Source organism: Myotis myotis, unplaced genomic scaffold, assembly GCF_014108235.1.
Source record: "Myotis myotis isolate mMyoMyo1 unplaced genomic scaffold, mMyoMyo1.p scaffold_m19_p_3, whole genome shotgun sequence".
NCBI lineage: Eukaryota > Metazoa > Chordata > Mammalia > Chiroptera > Vespertilionidae > Myotis > Myotis myotis.
Window position 1 is genome coordinate 216,273 of NW_023416335.1, and position 26,187 is coordinate 242,459.

Consider the following 26,187-nt stretch of genomic DNA (forward strand, 5'->3'; position numbering starts at 1 on the left):
GGCGACTGTCTCCGCCCACTGGCCTCTCGCACCCGCAGCCCCTCCCAGGCGGCCACGGCTTCCTCTCCTCACCTCCGTGGGTTCACTTGTCTTCCGTGCTTACGGACTGGATAGCACCATCAAGTTCACCTTCATTTCCCTACGGACCATGGAAGACGGTATAATGCCTCCCACGCCGTCCACGCAATAAGCTCACGTCCTCACGTTGAACGGGAACCTCTGGTGACAGAAACCAGGCGACCGTTTGCTCTGGTGGCCGAGGCGTCCCTGGAAGCACGGGGCGGGGGGTGGGGGAGGATGTTCCGGAATGTGGACGAGCTCTACACCCTGGCGGCCAGTGTGGGCCACGTGGGCACACGGGGGCTCCCGGACCTGGGCGTGTCACCGTGTGTAAGTTACGCATCGATGAGAAAGCACAGCTTGGCTTTTGGAGCAGAAGGAATTGCAATTTGCTCACTAGTTTGGAAAAAGAGGATGTTTATGCCACTGCACAGGCCTGTCGGTTCGGACCTGTTTACTTGACGTGACCGACTTCACAGAGACACGCGAACATTCGGGAACCCTTCGCAAAGGTGTCCCCGTTCCAAGGAAAACGAGCGAGACTGTGTCTCCCTGTCGTCGGCTGGTGCCCAGCGCCAAGCACGCGGGTGACTGGCTCCAACAGGAATGCCACCCTCTCCAGGGGGCTCCGGTCCCCCGGGCGGGGCACCTGCTTTCACGCGGCCCCTGTGCCCCGCAGCGGGTGGTGCAGGCTGCACGTCTTCACGCCAGTCCTGCCGCCACCGGGTGCACGTTTAAGGGTACGGTATAAACGCAGAAACGCCTTTTACTGCTTAGTAAAAAATTATCCTCACAGACTTCACAAAAACACTGCCACCTGTGCAGGTGTGTCAGCGTAGACACTGGTATTCTGGGATCAGTGAACATATGTTTTAAATTATGACCGCAGCGCACAGAAAACCAGGTCTATTTAACCGTCGGTGCACGGGGGAGTGAGTTGTGCAGGCCCATGAGACACGTTCTCTTCCTGAGTTAAAGCAAGAATTAATATGATTTAGTGCCAATGCTACTAAATAAACATCTGTATATATAAAAGCCTAAGCAACCGAAAGACTGGTCAACCAATCACTATGACACCCACTGACCACCAGGGGGCAGATGCTCAACGCGGGAGCTGCCCCCTGGTGGTCAGTGCGCTCACACAGCGGGAACGCTGCTCAGCTGACCAATGGGTGCCAGGCGCAGGGCTCACAGCTGGCGAGCACCGCTGCGGCGCCATGAGCCTCTCCCGATTGGGGCTGACTGGGCATGAGCCTGCGGCAGGCGCAGCGGGGCCGGCATGAGGGGGAGCGGCAGGCGGCGTTGGACTGCCGGTTTCAGCCCAATCCCTGCGGGCCACGCCGAGGGGCCCCACCGGTGCACGGATCCGAGCACCAGGCCTCTGGGAAATAAAATGAGCCTTTAGGACGGACTCCACCGGGCCCCCTGCCGGGGAGGGAGCTGCAGGATTCGTGCGTCTTCATTTGGACCCACTGAAGGTGAGGCGTTGGGAGCTCACCTTGGTCTCGATTTCAGAAACGGCCATCTCCTCTCTTCTGCTGAAACGACGGCCCGCTACCGCCTCGGTGGGCATGGCCTCCACGCTGGTGGCCACCCTGGGGCGGGGCCTGGGAGTGAGCTCTTTGCAGAACAAGCCCCAGCCACTCTGCATCCATTTCCCTGAAACACTAAGCGATCGTTTCTCCCGAACCGCAAATGGACACAGTACCGGTCGCCACCTACTTTCTTTGGGCGCTGAAGGGATTAAAGAAATAAGTCCAGAAAATACCTAGGTCTTTGGTGCTAGTCCAAGGTGTAGGAAAATCACTTTCTATTTCTTTAAAGGCCAGTTGGAGGGGTGCGCCCCGGCAGGGGAAACCGAGTCCTGGGCCAGGCAGCTCCTAGCAGGAACCTGAATGTGTTTCCGTGGGGGGTCAAGCGCCCTGTGCCCGGACCCCGCCCCTCCCAGGGGCGTCCCTGCTCCCGCTGCGGCCAGCGGCCGTCCCACAGCCCTCGGGGAGGTCAGCCTCTTCATCGCGGCGGCAGGGAGCCTCTGAGCCTCCCACGGCTCAGCAAAACCACGCTGCCTCCTGGGAGGCTTAACCCTTCCCGCCCACCGTCTGGCTCCACAGCCCGGGTGGCAGCCAGGCCAGTGATGTCCACTCACACCTCTGTGACTCAGCGAAGAGCCCCCCAGGAGAGCCCCATGCAAATCGCCGCGATGCCAGCTGCCCGTGAGCGTGGGCCTCGCCGTATCTATTAGCGCCCATCGTTGCCAAGAGCCGCCATAAAGCCGCCCACCCTGCCACAGGGCGCCCTGGGCGTAACCCAACCCACAGACACCCACAGGACAGGCATGCTCGCCAGGGGTCTCATCCTGCTGTCTGTTTCGGCTGTAACTCTGGTAAAAAGGATCGTTTTTAAGTGAAAAACCTGCACTATCACCGGGCTTCACTGCTTCCCTGGTTGAGCACTGACCTAGGAACCAGGAGGTCATAGGTTCGATTCCTGGTCAGGGCACATGCCCGGGTGGCAGGCTCGGTCCCTGTACAGGGTGTGCAAGAGGCAGCCGATCCGTGATTCTCTCTCATCATGGATGTTTCTCTCTGCCCGCTTCCCTTCCTCTCTGAAATCAATAAAAACACATTAAAAAACAAAAAACGAAGCATTATGAACTTACAATCAAATGCGCCACATTAGAGACAAAGGGGTCACACCCTGAACTCACGACCTTGAGCTGCCAGTTTGTGCCGAGCCCAGGATCCACGAACCCAGCCACTGAGCCACACCAGCCAGATGGCTTTGTGTCTTATGAGTCATCGAAACAATAGGGTCCAGGGTGAAGGGAAGCAGAAGGTGCCACCCATACCATGACCAGGAGTTCCGCACACGCCACCACCAACCTGCCGCTCAGCTTGGCGTGGTGACTGCGGGGGGCAGAGGGAATGCAGGGAGCGGTTTCTCTGCGCCCCCTTATCTGTCTGAGGGAACCAGCTGGCACCGCTCCCTCAGAACGTCACCAGCCATGAGGGGGGACTCCTGCCACAGAGGGGACCCCGGCAGCCAGCCCACACCCAGACACTGTGCTGCCTCCACTGCTCGTCCAACGACACTCCCCCTCCCCAGTCATCTCCCCCACGAGACCTCCAGCCGACCGCCTTCCCTGTTAAGCTGGCATTTAATCCTGACCTCTGAGCCGCCTCGGGGCGCCCCGCATGTTCCCGGGCCTCCCAGGGGCACACGAGGTGCCCAGGGTCACAGACGGTGCTTTCCTCTCATCAGTGTTTCCATTCCTAGGGTCTCAGCCGAGAACGCAGGAGGGCAGAGGGACAGTTCCAGTTCCCCCTTCCAGGGAAGAAATGCCCACGACTTCCCGTCCATCAGAACCAGAGGCCGGAACCCGGACAACGGGGTACACACGCTGCTCAGCCCCTGGCGGCCTGGGCACCATCCCCCCCCCACCCGCACCCACGTGCATGTTCGGTGCTGTTTCCTCAGGTAACATGCCCCCCCCCCCCCAACCCCTGCGACCTAGTGTTCAGCAAGCGGACGGGATGCCCGGGAGAAGTGAAGAATGTAGCAGCATGGATAGATGTTAAAAATAGCATTTGCATAATAAAAAGGCCCAAGTCCAACTAGAAACAGATTTCAAAAACTAACAAAAATGGCAGTGCCGATAGTATACAAAGACCTCCTAGGAAACGGTAAGAAAATCTCTCACACTTCCTTAGCAAAGCAGATAAATGTCTGCAAATACAATTTACAAAAGAACTATAAATAGCCAGTAAATATCTGAACACACTCTGAGCCCCTCTAGGAAAGAGAGAATTGCAAATTAAAACAAGATATAGCCTGGCCAGCTTGGCTCAGTGGTTGAGCATCAATCTATGAACCAGGAGGTCACGGGTCAATTCCCAGTCATGGCACATGCCTGGGTTGTGGGCCGGAATCCCAGTGGGGGGCGTTCAGGAGGCAGCCAACCGATGGTTCTCTCTCATCATTGATGTTTCTATCTCTCTATCCCTCTCCCTTCCTCTCTCTGAAATCAATAAAAACATATTTTTAAAATGACATTACTTTTTAAAAACAACAAAAATAAGATACAATGGGGTGGAGGGAGGTGGGAGAGGGCAAAGGGGGGGGATACGGGGACGGAAAGAGACGTTACTTGGGGCGATGGGCGCATGATGCCGTGTGCAGACGATGTTTTGTTGAGTTGTACAGTTTTGTTAGCCAATTTCACCCCAATAGATTCAGTAAAAGGAAGGGAGGGAGGAAAGAAGAAGACATAATCATGGCCTTTTAACTTGGGGATGATGAAAATGAACTATGATTGAATGCCAGTGAGACTGGATGAGAAAAGTACTCATAATGGGGCAGGAAGGCGGACATATGTAATACTTTCAACAATGAAGAATTATTTTAAAAAACATTTCAAAAATATTAAAAAAGAAAAGTCCTCATAAACTTCTCATGGGAACATACATTTGCTCAAACAATCAGAAAGGTGATTTGCTTTTACTTACCATGACCCTTAAAGTGTTGTGATATCTGATCTATGATTTCACTCCTACTAGTTTATGCTAATGAAATAACCAGAAATGAAGACAAAGATTTGTGTAGAGAGGCTTATAGCAACAGATGGATCAATAAAATAAATCGTGGTTAACACGGCAGAAGGCAAGAAAGGAGGGGAGACAGAATATTGAGGAGACGCGACACGCAGAATGCGCCCGGGGAGGCGGCAGGTTCGAATCCGCGCGTATCATCTCCGCAGTCACCATGAACGGGCGGCCGGGGACAGAACACAGGCGGCCACGTGTGTGCGGAGCACAGCCCGCACATCAGGGTGGAGAAGGCCGGGGAGGACGTGATGGAGAAAAGACACTGTTCAACGTTAACGCAGAGAAGCTGACAGACACGCAGGTCAGATAACACAGATGTTAAAGCCACAAACCACGGGGAGAGACGGAGCATTTCATAACGATAAAAGGGCGCCTTTTCCAGGGAGATACAAGCACCCAGATGGATATGCCACTCTGTTACCTCAAAATATAAGAAGCAAAAACTCGCAATAACATATCTCTAAGAAAAAAATAAATAGATAGAGATAAGTCATATTGATTGACCAGGAAATGACAGTGAGGATTGGAGAGACGGGGACAGAGGGTTAATGACCTTGAGCTGCCAGTCTGTGCCGAGCCCAGGATCCACGAACAAAGCCATTCCGTCCCATTGAGGTACAAGCGGAGCGCTTGCCGGAGCTGGCCGCACGCAGCAGCCGCGGGCGGGCCCAGCACGTTCCAACACTGAACACATCGGAGGATGGACCTGACCACAGGGAGTCGGATTGGAACAACACAGATGACTCGTGAACGGCCACTTCAAACTAAGCGATATCCTTCCAAAAATTTATCGTCAGAGGAGAAGCTAAAGGATTAGGAGGTATTTTGAACTGAAGTTTGCGAACGTATGACTGAGCCTAAACGTAAGAAAAACTTGCCACCTTAAATGCAGTGAAGATAAAGATCAATGGTTTAACTCCGCATCACAAGGAAGGAAGAATACAACAGAACACAAAAACCAAATGAAAAATAAGAAAGATAAAAGCAGAAATTAATTAAACAGAAAAACACATAGTGTTGAGAAAAATCAACAACGGAAAAAATCATTAGTCTTTAAAGATTAATAAAATCCATAAACCCCTATTAACTTTAAGAAATGAACCAAAGGAGGCTTAGGGCAACATCAGAAATGGAAAAAGAAGGATCGTCATGAAGAGATTTTAAGAGGATTGGGTGAACAGCTGAATGCCACAAGTGTTTGAATTAATTGAAATGGAAATTTTCCTTGAAAAACACAAATGATAATTGCTACAAGAAGAAATGAAAACACGAACAATCCTATCTCCGAGAAAGACATCACATTTGGCCTGGCACATCTTTTCATAAAAGCATCACCGAGACAGATGGCCTCCCCCCAAATGTTTCCGGTGTTTCAGAGAAGAAATAACACTAATGACACACACTCCTGAGAGCACAGGGAAAAGAACGCTCCTCCGTTCGTCGTGAGGTCAGAGCAACCTTCATTCCAACCAACGGGCTGAGCGTGCGCGCACACACACACACACACACACACACGCACGCACACACACACACGCACGCACGCACGCACACACACACACACACGCACGCACACACACACACACACACACACACACACGAGGCAGCCTGTTGTGAACGGGCAAAAGTCCTCAACACCGTGTCCTCGAATGCTCCGCAATAAATATGCCAACAGAACAGGCACAGACGAGCTGTGCTTATTTCAGGGGTGTAGGTATGAGATTACCTACACCAGGAAAGAGAGTAAAGGGAGGTTGTACAATCGTCTCTATAGAAAACGCATCATATGAAAGTCAACGTCTGCTACAGACGCTAAGCAGAGCAGCCCTAGAAAGAAGTGCGCTGAGGCTGACGGGTCCGTGCGTGCCCTGTGGTGAACGTGCCATTTAACGCGGACGCATCGAAGTTCCCCACCCACTGAATCCGAGGACGAGCTGTGCGCCCAGAACGCCAGCTCTACTCTACCCCCCCCCCCTCCCGCAGCCTGGTCAGCCCGATAAAGCTACAAAAATGAATAAAACCATCAGGAAAAATACAGCTGGCATTTGTAGCCGACTCATTAGGGATGTAGAAACTCTATTAGAAAAGAAAATAATTTGAATAAATGAAAGTGACTAAGGCAACGTGACTGGAAACAAAGTCAGTAAAACGTCCGTTTCTATGTAGCAGCTGAGGTGCTCCGGACCCAGCACCCGGGCCCACACGCACGGCCACGGTCCACGGCAGGGTCCACAGCATCGCTGAGCGTGGTGCTCACGGCTGTGCTGTGGGTAAGGCAGCCCATGGAAACAAGCTGGAGGAACCAGGGGGAGAAGGACGGTGGCCACGGACATGACCACGGTCCACACGCAGCGGTGCCGCCAACGCAGCGGTGCCGCCAACGCAGCACGAGACGGCTCACGTGCTGCATGGCGGCTCACACGGAGGTCACACGCCGCACACTGAGCAGGACGGGCAGCCGTGAGGAAGGGCAGCCTGCGAAGATGTGCTCCCGCTCCATCCCCTGGACACGGTGGATGGACGGAGGGAGTCAATAGGGGCTCCCCATGCAGACAGCGAAGGGCGCGTGCGGATGAAGGTCTCATTCTCCACCTGGGCAGGTACCTGGCCGGGGACCACTTGTCCATCCCCACGGTCATTGTCTAAATGTGTGCACCTCCCCCACGTTTGTGTCACTGCACAGCTGAACCAAGACGAGAGGCAGATAAACATGCTGTACAGCTCGGGCTGGTGTCCCCGTGGTTAGAGCGTCAGCCTGCACATCGAAGGGTCTCAGGTTCCATCCCTGGCCCCAGTTGGGGCGATGCAGGAGGCAACCAATGTGTTTCTCTCTCTCTCTCTCTGTCCTCCACGCCCTTCCACTCTCTCTAAAAACCAATGGAAAAAATATCCTCTGGTGAGAATTAACAGAAAACAAACAAAAAGTACTACAGAAGGAGGGGCCTCTCCTCAGACACGCTCCCTCTCAGCTCAGAGTGCTGCAGCCCCACACCCGCTGACACGGGAGCACAGCGCCCAGCTCGGGGCGGCCGGGCAGTGCCAGGAGTCACAGTCACTTGATGGGGGCGGGAGGGGGGGGCAGGAGAGACACGGCCGATTCCCATCACCCTCTGAGGACAGAGCCCCCGGACAGCACCTGTGTCCCAGCAGGAGGACACACTGTGTAGACTCGATTTCCGTATCGTGGGGAACTGGGACATGAACGAGGAAAAGGGTCTGTCCCGTTACCTCGAGGGTTGGCCCCGCGGGCAAAGACAGAGGCACGACACCTCTACGTGAGCAGGGCGAAGAGGCCACATCTCTTCGCTGTGATGCAGGCTGGGGAGCAGCGTTTAGAAGCCAAAGAAGCATCCTGGATGCGGCCTCACTGTGGCCATCACCGATCCCCGTCGCCGGCCCTCCGCCCAGACTTCCTCATGGCGCCTCCCCAGGTCCAGCGCACGGCCCGGACGCCTCCCGGCCTGTGAGCAGCATTGACCTCCCGATCTGCTTTCCTCTCTAACCACCTGTTCCGAGGCTCCCCTGCTCTTCTGTTTCCGGCCAGTGCACGCTGATGCTCGTTATCTCCACAAAGGCCTGCCCAGCACATGGCCTGACCTGGGTCCCACCAGGGAGCCCGCCCCCTTCCCACCTCGTCTTTGTTCTCGCGTGACTTTCCTCGTTAACTGACTTGCTGTCATTGCTCCTGCTCCACAGGGCCGTGAAGAGGCGTGGACACCGGGGCTGGCAGGAAAAGCTCCGAGGAACGCCGTGTGGGATGCGGTCCCGGGGGCAGGCATTCTAAATCCCGCGTGCTGACCTCGCCATTCCTCCTCTGTCCAGCTGTTCAACCACAAATCCGGGGCAGGGCCCTGATTCCCAATGTGGCCCCAGGGTCGACGTGCACTGAAGGCAACGGAGAAGCAGACTGGAGGAGAACTCCCTGCCTTCCCCGCTGTTTGCCTAAGACTGGACACGCCTTTACAAAGTGCCCGCACTCTCTACCAGGAAAGACACAGTAATCATCAGAGACTAGTCTGGACGTTTATCAGCTGGAGACAGCCCCGCAGGAGCCTGACAGCAAACCAGCTACCAGGCCTCGTCCACCTCTCGCGCCCACACACCTGCCTTCCCTCGGTTTGCCGCCCTGGACCCTCACCGACCTTTTCCTCCGTCTTGTGTCTTCTCCACAAAGTTATAGCTGTCTGCGGTGTGAGCCCGAGTTCTAACCACTCCTTTGAGTTACCCGTCTCTGTGCTCCCACGTGACTACGTCATGCACACATTCATACACTCCTTGTTATTCTCTTGCGGATGTGTCTTTTGTCAGTTGAATTTGTGGGCTCCCAGCCGGAGGGTAGAAGGAAAGGAGCATTTTCCTCCCTGCCCCCTCACGTCTGCCTCGCGCTGGTCACCGAGCTCAGGACTGGAGGGTCGGAGCTGAACTTGTGCAGCCGCTCTGCACGGTGTTCCCGGTGATGGCGCTCGCACGGTGCGGACAAGCCGCAGAGCAGAGGGCTGCTCCCTGGTGGCAGGTGGGGCTGGAAACGCTGGGACAAGAGGAAGAGGCAGGGTGAGTCAGTGTGGCTGGTGGGGAGGGCACGTGTGGCAAACGGTGGGGAAGGGACGCAGAGGTCAAGCAGGCCCCACGCCGAAGCATTCCGGATGTCACAGAAGGAACTGCTACTTCAGCCCAGGTTAATGCAGGACCTCAGAGCGGATGGCATTCAATTCGGGGCTCTTGCTGAAATCACACTTGGGTTTGCTTTCTAATTTGTTATCCGAGCTGCTATAGACTGACTGTGTGGGTCCCTGTCAGTTCATGTTCAAGTCCTATCCCTGCGGTGAGGGTGCCAGGTGGGCACTGGGATGGTGAGGAGGTTGGGAGTGTGGGGACCAATGGGACCTGTGTCCTTACGGAGAAACCAGTGCTCCCCCCCCTTCCGCCGACGAGGGCCCGAAGGTGGCGATCACAGTGGTGGAGCAGAAGATTGAAAGAGTTAGTGCGGCCTGGCCGGCGTGGCTCAGTGGACGGAGTGTCGGCCTGCGGACTGAAAGGTCCCAAGTTCAATTCCGATCAAGGGCATGTACTTTGGTTGCCCTTGTAGGGGGTGTACAGGAGTCAGCTGATCGATGTTCCTCTCTCATCGATGTTTCTAACTCTCTATCCCTCTCCCTTCTTCTCTGTAAAAAAATCAATGAAATATATACATTTTTAAAGTGTTGGTGTGGCCTGGCCGGCGTGGCTCAGTGTCCACCTATGGACCAGGTGGTCACGGTTCAATTCCCCGTCGGGGCACAGGCCTGGGTTTCGGGCTGGACCCCCAGTAGGGGGCGTGCAGGGGGCAGCCGACGGATGATTCTCTCTCGTCAATGTTGCTATCTGACTCCCTTCCTCTCTCTCAGAAAAATTCAATGAACATATACAGGTTCTTACAGTGTCAGTGCAGGGACTGTGGGAACTCTCTCATTAAGGCCGCCCTGTAGAGAAAGCCTGGGTGGTGGCCACGTCCTAACGCATGATCCAGGTCCGCTGATGGGACCTTCCCCTTCAGGCTCCTTGACCGTGTTTGTGTTTCGTTCTCACAGTACCCATGTACAGAGCACAGGCGCGATACTTCCCCGGTTACAAGAGAACATGTTGGCCCGTAAAGTGACCAACCGATGGATGGTTCTCTGTCTGTCTGTCTGTGTCTCTCTCTTCCTCCCTCTCTGGCATCAATAAAATAAAAAGATGGGGCCTACGGGGGAACCGGACACCCTGGGGTGCTGAGAAGAACTCAAAGCCAGCCCCCCTTGGGGAGGGGTCAGGGTGCTGGGGCTGGGCTCCCCCGGGAGTGGAGGAGGCGCCTCGTCCTCCTCTCCACACCCAGCTTTTCTTGAATAAGGTTTGGTTCTTGGAGGAAACAGCTCACTGACTCGACGCAGACGTGGCAAGTTTCAATCCAGTGTCTCGGCTCCACAAAGTGACCACAAGAGAGGAAAGGACTAACCGTTCCCTTTGTCAATCTCACCGGTGCCCCGCCCTCACCACGGCGACCCGCTCAGGCTCATCCCACCAGCAGCTCCTTATGTTTCTTCTATGAGAAAAACGACCAACTCGAGTGGAAATGGAGAAGCCCCTCCCGCGCCCGCGGGCTGACGTCTCCCGTGCGCCGTGGCTCTTCTGCCCAAAGGCTAATGTAATATCCAACGAGCCGTTCACAAACACACACCCCTGCCCCCCACGCCGCCTCTGCCAGGTCCCCATTGGGCGAGAGAGAAAGAACACGTCCTGGTCACGGCACCGTGAGTGACATTTCCAAGGCAGCCCCTCCTCCAGAGCCTCTGCTTCTTCTTTAAAAACATACTTTTGTTGATACTGTACATACAGAACCCTAAAGACTCCATCAAAAAATTATTAGACTTAATAAATGAATTCGGCAATGTAGCAGGATACAAAATTAATGCTAAGAAATCCATGGCATTTCTTTACACCAATAGTGAACTTACAGAAAGTGAAACTACAGAAGCAATCCCATTTACCATTGCACCAAAAAAATTAAAATACCTAGGAATAAACTTAACTAAGGAGGTAAAAGACTTATATGCTGAAAACTACAGGACACTGAAAAAAGAGATAGAGGAAGACAAAAACAGATGGAAGAATATACCGTGTTCATGGATTGGTAGAATCAACATCATCAAAATGTCCATACTACCCAAAGCAATTTATAGATTCAATGCAATCCCCATTAAATTACCAACGGCATATTTCACAAATCTAGAACGAACGTTCCAAAAATTCATCTGGAATAAAAAAAGACCCCGAATAGCTGCAGCAATCCTGAGAAAGAACAAATTAGGTGGGATCTCAATACCAGATATCAAACTGTATTACAAAGCCACTGTTCTTAAAACAGCTTGGTACTGGCACAAGAACAGACATATAGATCAATGGAATAGAATAGAGAACCCAGAAATCGACCCAAACCACTATGCCCAATTAATATTTGACAAAGGAGGCAAGAGCATACAATGGAGTCAAGACAGTCTTTTCAATAAATGGTGTTGGGAAAATTGGACAGATACATGCAAAAAGATGAAGCTAGACCACCAACTCACACCATACACAAAAATAAACTCAAAATGGATAAAAGACTTAAACGTAAGACGGGAAACCATAAAAATACTAGAGGAATCCACAGGCAGCGAAATCGCAAACATATGCCGAAGAAATTTCTTCTCTGATAATGCTCCTAGGGCAATGGAAACTAAAGAGAAAATAAACAAATGGGACTACATCAAAATAAAAAGCTTTTGCACAGCAAAGGAAACCATCAACAAAACAACAAGAAGACCCACTACATGGGAGAACATATTTGCCAATGATACCACCGATAAGGGTTTAACTTCCAACATTTACAGGGATCTCATGAAACTTAACAAAAGGAAGATAAACAATCCAATAAAAAAAATGGGCAACGGACCTAGATAGACATTTTTTGAAAGAGGACATACAGAAGGCCGAAAGACATATGAAAACCTGCTCAAAGTCACTAATTATACGAGAGATGCAAATCAAAACGACAATGCATTATCATCTCACACCTGTCAGAATGGCTATCATCAACAAATCAACAAACAACAAGTGTTGGAGAGGATGTGGAGAAAAAGGAACCCTTCTGCACTGCTGGTGGGAATGCAGACTGGTGCAGCCACTGTGGAGAACAGTATGGAGCTACCTCAGAAGACTAAAAATGGAACTCCCATTTGACCCAGTGATCCCACTACTAGGACTATATCCCAAGAAACCAGAAACGCCAATCAGAAAGGATATATGCACCCCTATGTTCATAGCAGCACAATTCACCATAGCTAAGATTTGGAAACAGCCTAAGTGCCCATCAGCAGATAAATGGATTAAAAAACCATGGTACATCTACACAGTGGAATACTACGCTACGGTAAAAAAAAAAAAAAAAAAGGAACTCTTGCCTTTTGCAACAGCATGAATGGAACTGGAGAGCATTGTGCTAAGTGAAATAAGCCAGTCAGAGAAAGATAAATACCACATGATCTCACTCATTTGTGGATTATAGAGAACAACATAGACTGATGAAAAGGGACAGACCCAAAGACTGAGAAACAGCAATCAGGCTATCAATCCCCAGAAGGAAAGTAGGGGAGGGCGGGGGTAAGGGGAAGAGATCAACCGAAGGACTTGTATACATGTATATAAGCCAAACCAATGGACATGGACAACAGGGGGATGGGAGCATGCGTTTGTGTGTGGGGGGGAAGTTGGGGGTTAATGGGGGGGGGATGAGGACACATTTGTAATACCTTAACTAATAATAAAAAATAAAAAAATAAAAAAAAATAAAAACATACTTTTGTTGCTTTTGGAGACGAAGGGAGAGGGAGAGAGAAACATCAATGAGAGAGAATCATGGACTGGCTGCCTCCTGCACACCCCCCACTGGGGATCAAGCCCACAACCCGGGCCTGTGCCCTTGACCAGGAATCGAACCCTGACCTCCTGGTTCATAGGTCGATGCTCAGCCACTGAGCCACGCCGGTCCGGCCAGAGCTGCCCACTTCTTAAGAAACAGGTTGCCCTAATTGGTTTGGCTCAGTGGGTGGAGCGTCGGCCTGTGGACTGAAGGGTCCCGGGTTTGATTCCGGTCAAGGGCATGTACCTTGGTTGCAGGCACATCCCCAGTGGGGAGTGTGCAGGAGGCAGCTGATCGATGTTTCTAACTCTCTATCCCTCTCCCTTCCTCTCTGTAAAAAATCAATAATATATTTTTTTAAAAAAGAAACCGGTCAAAAAGACATAAAACACACACAAAAACCACCCTTCCATAGTCCAAGGTGAGCAACTTGTGAGTAACTGTGTCACGTGGCTCATCGACACCCCTCACCCTCTCCTTCACGCGCTGCCGGGCTGGTCGCGCGGGACTCACCGTGGACACGGAGCAGGCTCCCGTCCGGCTCACTGCGCCTCCGTGACATGAGCCCTGCCGGGTCTTTCTCATTCTTGCAACTGCCTCTGGGGCCGAAGGTTTTGCTCCCAGAAAATGCTGACCTGTCTCTTCTCTTTCGGAACAGAACAAGAAAGCCCTCCCGCTCTCCCAGCAGCGGTGCCCGCGGGTGGCTCTCCCCGCGTCACTGCGGTCAGTGAGAAACGGAACTGGCTGTGCCGGCGGTGCACCCCATGCCGGCCCACGGGGCACGGATGCTGTGAAATGATGGCCCCCATCGAGGGGGCCGATATTGCCACCCCCCACCCCACACGGTTTCGTTATTATTTTGGGATGTGTTGCTTGTAGGTGAGGTCTGTTCTCGGGGTGAATTTCAAACACACAACACAGTATTATCCGCTGTGGTCGCCGTGCTGTAGGTCAGACCCCAGAATGCATGTCTTTCAAAGGAAAAGCTGTCCCCTTTGACCAACGTCTCCCCCAGCCCCTGGGAGCCACACTGCCTGTGGCTCCACGACTGGACTTGTTCGATCCGGCGTGTAAGCGAGAACACGCGGTGCTTGCCTTCCCCTGACTGATCTCACTCGGCGTGTCGCCCTCAGGGCCGCCACGGGTCCCCGACGGCGAGATCCCGTTCTCCCTGCAGCTGCATAATGGACGTCTGCACCACGTGCCTGCACGTTGGTTCTCTGTGATCAAAAGGAATAAAACTATAAACGAAACCCAAGAAGGCTTCCTGGCGGAGGCACTGAAACGCTGGGGGAGGACACCTTTTCAGGGCTGCATCGGAGAAAATGGGAGGTTTCCATCCAATCAGAACGAAGAGGAATAGCCTCACCTCACCAGAAGGCGCCCGGCCCTGAGCAACCCCATCAGTGTTTCATGGGACGCAGCTCGTCCCTGCAGTTTGATTAAGATCCTCGTTCAGATGCCTCCCTCTGAGCTCCCCTGCTCGCTTTACAGGGTTCATGCGAACAGGAATTCCTGGCTGCGCAGCTAGCGTGTGATGCTGGAATAAAATCTGACCAACCGACCAGTTACACACAAACCGCATGACTGGGGCCGTGACTGGGGCCGTGACTGGGGCCAAGTGGTGGACACAGGCCCTTCCGTGACCCCAGCCAGCCGCTCCCACTGGCCCGATCGATGGCCCAGGCCCAGAACCTGTTTCTGAGGACGTGGGACTCACTTTCTCCAGGAAGTGCGTCTCTATTTGGTGTCATCCACGGTCCCGTCTGAAGTTAAAAAGGGGCTGGGGGGCTGCGTGTGGACACACACGTCCGGGTCAGTCCTCCTGCCGACGACCCGGAGAACCACCAGTGCCCGCGTGGCTTCCTGGCTCCACAGCAGACACACGTGTGGCCCGGAGACACCGCCCCTCAGCCCTGACCAGGGCCAGGCCGTTCCACCGTCCGGCGGCCGCTCACGCGCGCTTCCACCCGCAGGAAAGCCAAGCGCCATGCGGCGTGACGGGGCCCCGGGCCGAGCTGGCTCCGTGGCCCTCGGGCGCCCGCCTCCCACGCGCAGGTCGGGGCTGGCTTAGCGCCGGCTGCAGGGGAAGCTGAGCGCACGAGGGACTGTGCGATGGGAACCGCCAACAGGAAGTGGGCTCCGTGGGATTTACAAGTCAGCCGTCAGAGCTCTGCTGATTCCCGTGGTTCCTCTGTTTCAGACACAAGCGGCTTCCACGCGGAGGCAGCGGGCGCACTTGTGGAGGCCGCAGGGACAGGCAGGACAGGGCAACGCTCGTGCCCGGGGTCCCCGCCCCGCCTCCAGCTCCACGCAGGGACGGCCACGCTCTCCCGGCTCCAGTCTGTGCCCACGGGGAAATGCGGCCCGTGTTCCCAGTGCCACCGGCATGCTAATCCACAGCAGCCCGGCTTCCGAAGAAACGTGCACAGATTCCAGATAAAACGCGGCTCACGCACAGCCGGTGGGGATGAAGGAGCGTCCCGGTCACGCCGGCCACATGCCGGGGCGGAGGCATGACTCCGCATTGGAAGTGTCACCGCGTAATTGATGCATCGGGGGGGGACCTCATTCTTATAATGGATGTCCCCCAAGGAGCATCAAATTCATAACACACTTGATAAAAACCCTTCACAGCCGAGAAGCCAGAAAAAGTGTCTTTAACGTCAGCATCTCATCAGCACCGCACAGCAAGGTGTTGCATTTAATGTGAAACGCTGCAGAACGCATTCTCATGGAAGTCATTTTCTTAGAAACACACATGCATGTCTGCACACGGATGTGCATACACACAAGCACACATGTGCACTCACATTAACACACCTTCACATGTGCACACAGACACATACACACATGCACCACAGGTGTGCACACGCACATGAGCACATGCACACACACCTATACATGTGCCACAGGTGTGCACATGCACATGAACACATGCACGCACGCCTATACATGCGCACACACATGTACACACATGTGCCCACACGCTCCCTGACTCACAGTGCGGCCGCCGAGGGGCCTCTGACATCGGGGAAGCAGCTGGAGAAGCTTTGTTTTCCCCAGAAGGTTGGATCACCGCCTTTGTTCTTTCACTACCTGCGTGTGGGCTGTGCTTTGTATGTGATTAAAACACTGTGTACTTCTCAGAGTTAAGGACACGAGTGCACATCCTTTCAAAGCCAATCGCATGCCCATGGAACACGTGTGGAGGGAACCCTTCACGCTCCGAGCCTGGAGCCCAGTGCGAAGGGCACACCAAGGACGCACAGCCCATGAGAGAGCCCGCAGCGCCGTGTTCAGGAGCCCCTGGGGGGACGTCCATCTCGGCTCTTGGCGGGACCCCCATGCCCTCCCCCAGTTCAGCTCTCAGCCCTCCGCAGGGCACCCATCCAGAGAAAAGTCCACAGCTGGTTGCTACGGCAATGGCGATGCTGCGGGAGGCTGCCCTGCCTCCCTCCGAAGCTCCCAGTGGAGACCCGGTGGGGTCGGTCCCAGGAGACCCGGCCTCTGTCTGTATCTGACGGCACAGGATGGGGAGCCTCCCCTCCCACGCATCCCGGCTGCTCATACCCGGAGGTGGGCCGCGGCTCGGCCAGCTCAGCGTTTACATTCTCAGGCCATCCCTGTCCTTTCATCTGTTACGTTCTGCTTCCTTTTCAGTGTGAACACACATCTCTGAGCTGCTTTTTATACGTTGTTTCTTTTTTAAATAAGGAATAATTTTAAATAAGTAGATAATGCAGCCACATATACATAGACATGGAATAGAGCATTAAAGTCCCCGTCATCTGAAACCCCGCTTCTCCAAGCACCCCTTGGTAGCCCAGGGAGAGACGGCAGCTGTGTCTGTTACACACAGTCACCGTAGCGACTGAGCGGAAGGCTACCTGGCACCTGCTCGCTGTCGCTGGCTGAGCTCAGGGGATGCGGGTACGGGACTGGCTGTGACGACAACTGGCCGGCCGCCCGCGAGGTGGCCATTGTCACCTCATCTTACAGATGTGGGTCCGAGGCACAGGCAGCGAACATGGCTTCTGACGTCAGAATCACACCTTTTGCCGTAAATCCATTTGCTCCGTTGAAGTGTGTCGTTGCCACAAGTAACACTTCCTTCCTATTGTGAATGGCAGGATTCCTGTTGTCATGGTAAAGAGTGTGCGTACACACACACACACACGAAATCAGAACATGCCAAAACCCAAAGCTATACCTAGTTACAAGCCTCACGGCTTAGCTGATTTGAGAAAATAAAAAATGAAACCCACTGAGCCGGTGGTTATCTGTCCAGGAGCAGGGATCACACCAACAGTGTCAAGCTGGCAGCCCACGGGCCGCATGCGGACACACGAATATTTTTGCGGCCCAGCCAATGTAACGGTATGTAAGAAACGGTTTAATAAAAATTTTGTAACTTGATTTTTACAATATCCTGTTATACATAATTATTAATAACGAACTACAACGTTCACTAATGACTGATTAATCGTGTTGCAGTCATTTCCCTTACGGGCCTTACGCACAGGCGCACATTTCTCCCCACTAATACCAGCAGTGAATATTTTAGCAGCCTATGGCCACATCATTAGTCTTGGACTGACTTGTTTGGCGTGCGCAACAGGAAATATTTCGCTTTTGGAGAGCAAGAAAAATAGGTTTATTTGTGTGACGCTTATTAATTTGTGCAACTGTTCAGTGTCTGGTAAGTTAATGTTAAAGAAAAAATATGAATTTTTGTTAAAATGTTCTATTCTTTTGTTAACGATGACTCATTTATTTCAGTCCTTTGTATTCAGCATGTCTCTATCGAAATAACCTGTTTCTATGAATACTGGAGCTTTTGTTTTTTTGCGGCCCACGTGAACTTAAACCTTGTTTATCTGGCCCATGGTAGCCTTTGCGTTTGACATGCGGGCTCCGTGCGGCGGGCACCCGGTCACACGCTCCCAGACCGGCCCACAGGCTGCGAAACCACGTCCCGAGAGACACCTTCCCCGGTGACGAGCGGAGCTGGGGCGCGGGCCGTGCTTGGAGGGAGCTGGGTCCAGAACGTTCCAGACTTTGCTGCTTAAAGAGAGAGGCGCCGCCCTGGCTGGTCCAGCCTGTGGACTGAAGGGTCCCGGATTCGATTCCCGGTCAGGGCACATGCCAGGGTTGCAGGCTCGGTCCCCAGTAGGGAGTGTGCAGGAGGCAGCCGATCAATGATTCTCTCTCATCATTGGTGTTTCCTTCTCTCTCTCCCTCTCCCTTCCTCTCTGAAATCAATAAAATAAAGATATATATATATATATATATATATATATATATATATATATATATATCACTGCCCTGGCTGGTATGGCTCAGTGGATAGAGCGTTGGTCTGCCGACTGAAGGGTCCTCTGTTCGATTCCAGTCAAGGGCCCATTTGTGGGGTTTGGGTTCACTCCCCACCTCCCATGGGGTAAGAGCAGGAGGCAGCCAATTGATGTGTCTCTCTCACATCCATGTTTCTCTCTCTTTCTGTCTCTCCCCTCCCTCTCCTCTCTCTAAAATCCATGGGAACATGTCCCCAGCTGAGGATTAGCCAACTAAAAGGGAGGCACCGCCTCCTACAGTGACCGTGGCTCGCGAGGAGTTCTGTCCGGGTGACGGTGTGCGACGTGAGAGCAGCCGGACTCAGGGGTCAAGAGGTTGGGTCCGAGCCGAAGAACCAGGGGGTGGCCCGGTCCCAGGTCAAGTCCACAGACGCCCCAGCGAGTGGGTCCCAGTGGGCTGGTGACTGGCCCTCAGAACCGGCACATCCTCGCGTCCGAAGACCAACTTCACACCTCGGGGCTCGGCTCCTCCCTCAGACAGCAAACAGCCCCCACAGAGCGGCGCGGAGACAAGCAGGGACGCACGCGGGTCCCGGTCGGGCGCTGCCCGGAGGGCCTCTGCCTGCCGTTTGTCACCTCCTCCCCCAGGGGCCGTGCGCTCCGCGGCGCCCACGTCCGGAGGAGCCGGCGCCGGACAGCGAGCGCAGACAGGGAGCGCTCAGGTCGCCGTGCGCCCGCCCAGCACCCGGCAAACACACGGACACGGCCAGCCCCGGGGCTGCCACAAGCCCGGAAGGACCTGCCACTGTGATGAGCCAGGACTGCAAGATGCCGTTCCCTGGAGTCGCCATAGAAACGGGATGTTGTCAAAGGGCTGAGAAACTTAGGCCTCAGCAGAAAACAGAGAAAAGCACTTGAAGGTTTTTTGTTTACCCAGAAAAAAAAAAGAAAAACACCCACCACAAAATCAATTATTTATTCTCTGTACCGGAAGCGTTTGGTTTCACCGCAAACCCTTCACTCTCCACGCCGGGCTGTCTGCTTTGGGGGCCTGGTCTGAACCCGCGGTCTCTGCGAGGTGACAGGACCACACGGCTACGCCTAACCCCCTGGAAACCACCCCGTTTCAGCAGGCATTTAAGTTCTCAGGGACCTAGAGCCGTGCATGAGTGGAAGGCGGCTCCATCTCACGGACAGACACCTTCCCCCCATGCCGAGGTCGCCCCGGAGCCGTGGAGGGGCCTGGGGGCCGGGACGCCGCCTCGCAGGAGCTCTCGCCGGCATTAGCCACCAAGACGCATGAGTCACTTTCTAAATCGGGAGCCTTCCATCGTGGTGGCACCTCAGGCCCTTCCTCCATTAACACGCATTCAGGGCGCTGCTTTCTAACTTCTGGAACGCAATGTCATTGCCGCGTCGTGCCGTGTGCCTGCTGTGAAATTAACGCTCCTAAATTCTCTGTAATAATCTACTTTACGGACGTGTGCCCAAGCAAAAGACGAACAAAGATCACATAAATTGCCCAACGCAGCCAGCCATGGCATTCGGAGCCCCGACGATTCGTGATGTCGGCTCGTTTAATTACCAGGGAAAGGGGGAAAGCCATTTCTAGGTGCGGGCTTAACACATTCATAGAACGTGAATAAATGCGCACTTTACGGAATGAGTGATCTCAATTCAAAATGCTCAGAGTATGCATTTGGGTAAGGAAGTCACTACAAACTTAAACTTCACAAAAGAGCTAAAATGACTGCAAATGTGCCCTGGCCGGTTTGGCTCAGTGGATAGAGCGTCAGCCTTCGGACTGAAGGGTCCCGGGTTCCATTCCGGTCAAGGGCACGTGCCCGGGTTGCGGGCTCCATCCCCAGTAGGGGGCGTGCAGGAGGCAGCCAATCTACGATTCTCTCTCATCAATGTGTCTCCTTCCTCTTTCCCACTCTCTCCCTCTCTGAAATCAATAAAAATATATTTATAAAACGTCTCCCGGCCGAAGCCCAGGGGACAGAGCGGGAAGCGGGGGCCACGCTCCGCCACAAGCTGACGGCCCTCGCCTACCACAACCCCGCCGGCTTCAGCGGCAAAGATGAGGCAGAATTCAGAAACTTTCTTGTTTGGCTTGGAGACCAGGAGATCCGACACTACAAGATTGAAGACAGAGGTAACTTAGGAAACATCACAGCAGTGACTCGCCCGGTTCTTTGCACAGTATCTCCGACATTAGCTCTCCTTTCAAGATTCAAGCTCGACAAGAAGCAGTAGACTGGCCTCCTGGTTTCGCCGTTCGGCTTGAATATGGAGACAACGCTGAGAAGGACTCGGCTTCTCATGATACGAAACGTGCTGACGGTGCAGCTAAAGCTGCAGAGCCATTGACCGATCTGGATGTTAATAATCCCGCTTTTAAGGCTGGTGCGATGGCTCTGGCCAGCCCGCTTCAGACCCAGCGTCGCGGTGGTGGCCTGCAATGCTTAGTGAAGGCAATGCGCAGCTTGGTCCAGGAGCGCCTGACCCGGACGCGGTCGCTGAAACAAAGCAAGCGAAAGCGGGATCGCCTGTTGCTTTGGACAAGCACTTTCGTGGTTTGGACGCAGGAGATGCAGTTCGTCACGAAGCTGCTCACATCCCGCGATGGCTGCATAGAGAAGAGCTCAGAGAGCTGGTGAAGCCACGGCAGCTGCCCAGGCAGTCGCTGCTGCCCCCGAGACAGGCCACAGACAGGAGAGGTGGGAGGGGAGCCTTTTAGGGTTTCCGCCTCTCGCCCATGAAGCATGTGTTTCAAAATCAAACATCATCTTTTCAAGGGAAGAATCACAGAGAATTGGCTATGTTTTAGAGATTTATCATCATTGCTTTTTCTTTAATAAAGTTTGGGAAAGCAGGAAAAAAATTACACACACACACACATACACACACTAGAGGCTGGGTGCACGAAATTCATGCATGGGGGGCAGTGCCTCAGCCCGGCCTGCACCCTCTCACAATCTGGGACCTCTTGGGGGATGTCCGACTGCCGGTTTAGGCCTGATCCTGTAGGGTCAGGCCTAAACCGGCAGTCAGACATCCCTCTCGCAATCTAGGACTGCTGGCTCCTAATTGCTCGCCTGCCTGCCTCCCTGCCTGCCTGATCACCCCTAACCACTCGCCTGCATGCCTGCCTGATCACCTCTAACCGCCAAGGACATCCAGAATGATGTCCGGAAGGTTGTTCAGCTTTCCAGTCTAATTAGCATATTATGCTTTTATTATTATAGAAGATACATTAAGACAATAAAATAAAATGACTGCCAATTCCCCCTAATGTCTGGTATTTCAGAAAGTTAAGCAAAGAAGGGTCAGAAAGAGAGAGAGATGCCAGCTGTCCAAGCAACGAGGATGTGTCCCCAGTGAGGAGCGAGGAGGCGTGTCCCCCTTGGGCCTGCACCCCAGGGTCAGGAGAGGCGTGGACGGGAGGGGACAGCTCCACGCTGGAGAACTGGTGTTTGCGTCACCCAGTGTCCCTGATGTAAGGCCCTCTGTGGGAAATTCCTCTCAAAATCTAGCACACTCCCCTCAAAAGGTGACTATTTAGAACAGTGGTTCTCAACCTTCCTAATGCCGTGACCCTTTAATACAGTTCCTCATGTTGTGGTGACCCCCAACCATAAAATTATTTTCGTGGCTACTTCATAACTGTAATGTTGCTACTGTTATGAATTGTCATGTAAATATCTGATATGCAGGCTGTATTTTCATTGTTACAAGTTGAACATAATTAAAGCATAGTGATTAATCACAAAAACAATATGTAATTATATATGTGTTTTCCGATGGTCTTAGGCGACCCCTGTGAAAGGGTCGTTCGACTCCCAAAGGGGTCGCGGCCCACAGGTTGAGAACCGCTGATTTAGAGGAAGAAATAATTTTACACGTAGCTACATTTCATTTCTTGTTGCCTTGACGAATGGTAAACCTGCGGTTAAATCTCACATAGAAGTGATTTGCTCTGGTTGATACCTATTTTCTTTCTTTCATTGACACTATTTTTGTTGATTTTTAGAGAGAGAGGAAGGGAGAGGGAGAGAGAGACAGAAACATCAAGGATGAGAGAGAATCATGGATCGGCTGCCTCCTGCACGCTGCCTACCAGGGATTGAGCCCACACCCTTGGTATGTGCCCTGACCCGGAATTGGACCAGCGACTTTTCAATGCATGAGGGACAACACCCAACCAAGCCACCCTGGCTAGGGCCATGCTTTCTTCCCTTTATGAACTTGGATACATATTTCACCATTCCAATATAATTCCGTATAATCTCATAGCAGACCCTTTTAAAAAGAACTTTTATCAAACTCTTTTTTTAAATGAAGAAAACTAGAAGATTATAACTAAACTCTACCCTATCCTCATTTTTAAATGGACCAGGAATAGCGTGTCTTTCTTTCTTTCTTTCTTTTTTGTTAATCCTTGCCCGAGGATATTTTTCGATTGCTTTTTAGAGCGAGTGGAATAGAGAGGGAGAGACAGAGAGAGAGAGAAACATCGATGTGAGGGAGACACATCAATTGGTTGCCTCCTGCCCGCGCCCCGACCAGGGCCGGGGATCGAACCTGCAACCGAGGGACGTGCCCTTGACTGGAATCGCACTCGGGGCCTTTCAGCCGAGGGCCGACGCTCTAGCCACCGAGCAGCACAGGCCAGGCTCCCCTACCTCCTTCTAAAAGGCTCCAGGAAGAGCGTGTCTTGAATTCCACTTTTCCCAAATCAAATTAGTCTCCGCCGATTAGCTCCACACGGACACATTATGTTCCCACCAGGTTTGCTAATCCAGGTAAAACCTTGCAATCAGGAACGGGGACATGTGCCTTCCCCCGCAGGGCCAACACCCCTGGCGCCCTGCCCGCCCGCAGCCGTCCTCGCTTTCTCCCGGAGCCGGCGGCCAGGAGACAGATGGGCCCAGCGTGCGGTCACCGCCGCCCTGCCAGCCGGGCTCTCTGGCAAGTGTGCTGGGCGGGCAGGTGCTTCTCCTGCGCGTCTAATGGTCCGTGCGGGTGTCATTAGGCCGCCGCGGGGCGCAGCGTCCCCCTGTGGAGGTCTAATCTCTCCGCCCGGGTGTCCCAGATTCCCTGCCCGCCCCCCCAGGTCAGACGGCACGTCCTCCCCGCAAAGGACATTAAAAAATAAAGAGCGTGTCGGAACGGGAAGACCAGGATGAGGCGGAGGAGAACAGAGAGTCTGGAAAAACGTTTTTCTTGTTTTCTGCAAAAAGTTTTTGAAATTGTTTTGGTGTTTATTGCCAATCCGAGGATATTTTTTCCATTGCTTTTCAGAGAGAGAGTCTAAGGGAGGGAGGGAGGGAGGGAGGGAGGGAGGGAGGGAGAGACATCGATGTGAGAGAGATACATCGATTGGTTGCCTCCTTCACGCACCCTGACCTGGATGGGGAGCAAACACGCACTCCGGTAGGTGCCCTTGGCCAGGAATCAAACCATAAGCTGATGCTCTAACCCAGTGGTTGGCAAACTGCGGCTCACGAGCCACATGCGGCTCTTTGGCCCCTTGAGTGTGGCTCTTCCACAAAACACTAACTTCTGTGCATGGGCCACGAAGTTTCAATCGCACTGTACGTGTGCGCCCACATGTGGTATTTTATGGTATTTTGTGGAAGAGCCACACTCAAGGGGCCAAAGAGCCGCATGTGGCTCAGGAGCCGCAGTTTGCCGACCACGGCTCGAACCATTTGGAAACACCAGCCAGGGCTATGAAATTGCTTTTGAATTATAAACACAACACACTTCCAGGGTGGTTCTCACCTCCTCCTCGAGTTCTACCTACACACACACACACACACATTCACACGACACAGGAGGAGGAGGGGTCACAGTGTCTTCCTCCCCCGGCGTCTCTTCCGAATCAGTCTGGGGGTCAGTGGGCAGTGTCCTGTCCCCCCAGTCGGGGCCTAGAGGGTCAGGGACAGGCCAGCAATGCCCCGGGGTCCACTCCTGCCGTACAGAGCGGACCACACGTGCGCGGCCTTCTGTCCGTCTGAAGCTGAGGGTGACACTGTGTTCACACACGTGACGTTTCCATTTCACAAACCTCCTCCTTCAGTGGGCAGCCTGCTCGTGGGGAAGGCTTGGCAAACCACGGGTGAAGGAACCGGCGGGAACCATTCCCTCTGCAAACATTCGTATCTATTCTGCTACTAACCAGACGTGAGTCGCACGATAGCCACGGCGGCCGTCGAGCCTCTCCTCGGGGAGGGACCTTGGGAGGACACGTGGACTCAGGCTGTTGACGTGCCCACATCCTCATGGGGCCGACGCACGGCTACTCTTATTACCCGTTCAGGGTCCAGCCAACAGTGGGATGCAGCAGGCTCAGGCCTCATGACTCCAACCGCAGGAAAGCAGGCCCAGCCTCAGTGCAGACCTCACCAGGCCCTGTGACCAGCCCCTCAAGGAAGCCCTACTTTAAATTCTAAGACGCCAGCCCGGCCGGTGTGGCTCAGGGCTGAGCGCCGACCTATGCACCAAGAGGTCACGGTTTGATTCCCTCTCAGGGCACAGGCCCGGGTTGCGGGCTCCATCCCCAGTAGGGGGCGTGCAGGAGGCAGCCAGACCATGATTCTCTCTCATCGTTGATGTTTCTCTCTCCCTCGCCCTTCCTCTCTGAAATCAATACAAACATAATTTTAAAAACTTTCAGATGCCAATCACAGCACCGTGTGCAAGTGAAGTCACAGACGTATAATCTCCCATCGTGCAGTGACCACCAGCTCCCCGCGTCTCCGGCCAGGCCAGGGGTGGAAGTCCAGGCACAGGTGCCCCCCACACCCCTGCACTATTCCGCAGGACAGGTTTCCAGGGCACTAAACGCGCAGTTCCTCAGGGTGCGGTGCGAGTGGACTGGCCAGGCACCCACTGACCACTCGACAGCTATTTCTTGGAATCGATCGCATTCGCATCTAAGGTCCATTGAGGAAACGGAGGTTCAGCACCAGGGACAGGGCCCCGGCGCCAGGTTTCCGGCCCTTCCCTTGTGGCACGGAACACCCAGCACACAGCCCCGAGGGCAGACACGGCTGCCAAGCGGGACTCTCTCACGCGTAAAACGCAGCTTTTGGAGCCTCCGTGGCGGGCGACCATGAGAGGGGCTCCAGGAAGGAGCCCTCAGAGAGCGAGATCCACGCGGACGGGCGCGTGCCCGCCTGTGCCCGCCTGGGCCGACAAAGCTCGGCTCCTCGCCGGAGATAAAGCTGCATGAGTTCCCGCGTGGACGTCGCCACAGACCACACCGGCCCCTCGCCAGCTCCCACGTCCAAACGCACATTCAGCCCTGTCTGCCTCCCGCCCCTCCACGCAGAATCAGAGGATCGGCCACACTGCAGCGTCACGGGAGGGAGAACACGGCCTGAGGCTAGGGCCGCGCCCATTCGGGCATTAGCTGGACAGTCCCTGAGCCGCCTCCGGGCCTTCGGGATGCCACGCGCTTCCGAACACGACCCCCCCCCCTCGTCTTCCCTTAAATGCCCTTCCATTCTGTATGAAAGCGCCAGCCTCACTCCCAAGTCCAACCCAAAGCTCCTCCCTGAAGCTCCTCCCCCTGAAGCTCCTCCCCCTGAAGCTCCTCCCCTGAAGCTCCTCCCCTGAAGCTCCTCCCCCTGAAGCTCCTCCCCTGAAGCTCCTCCCTGAAGCTCCTCCCCCGGAAGCTCCTCCCCTGAAGCTCCTCCCCTGAAGCTCCTCCCCTGAAACTCCTCCCCCTGAAGCTCCTCCCCTGAAGCTCCTCCCCTGAAGCTCCTCCCCTGAAGCTCCTCCCCCTGAAGCTCCTCCCCTGAAG

At 54.0% G+C, this 26,187-nt stretch overlaps 1 pseudogene; it reads left to right on the plus strand.

The window, feature by feature from the left end:
* The first annotated feature begins 297 nt into the window (after window positions 1-297).
* On the plus strand, window positions 298-25,604 carry LOC118649729 (annotated as a pseudogene).
* Window positions 25,605-26,187: the final 583 nt, after the last annotated feature.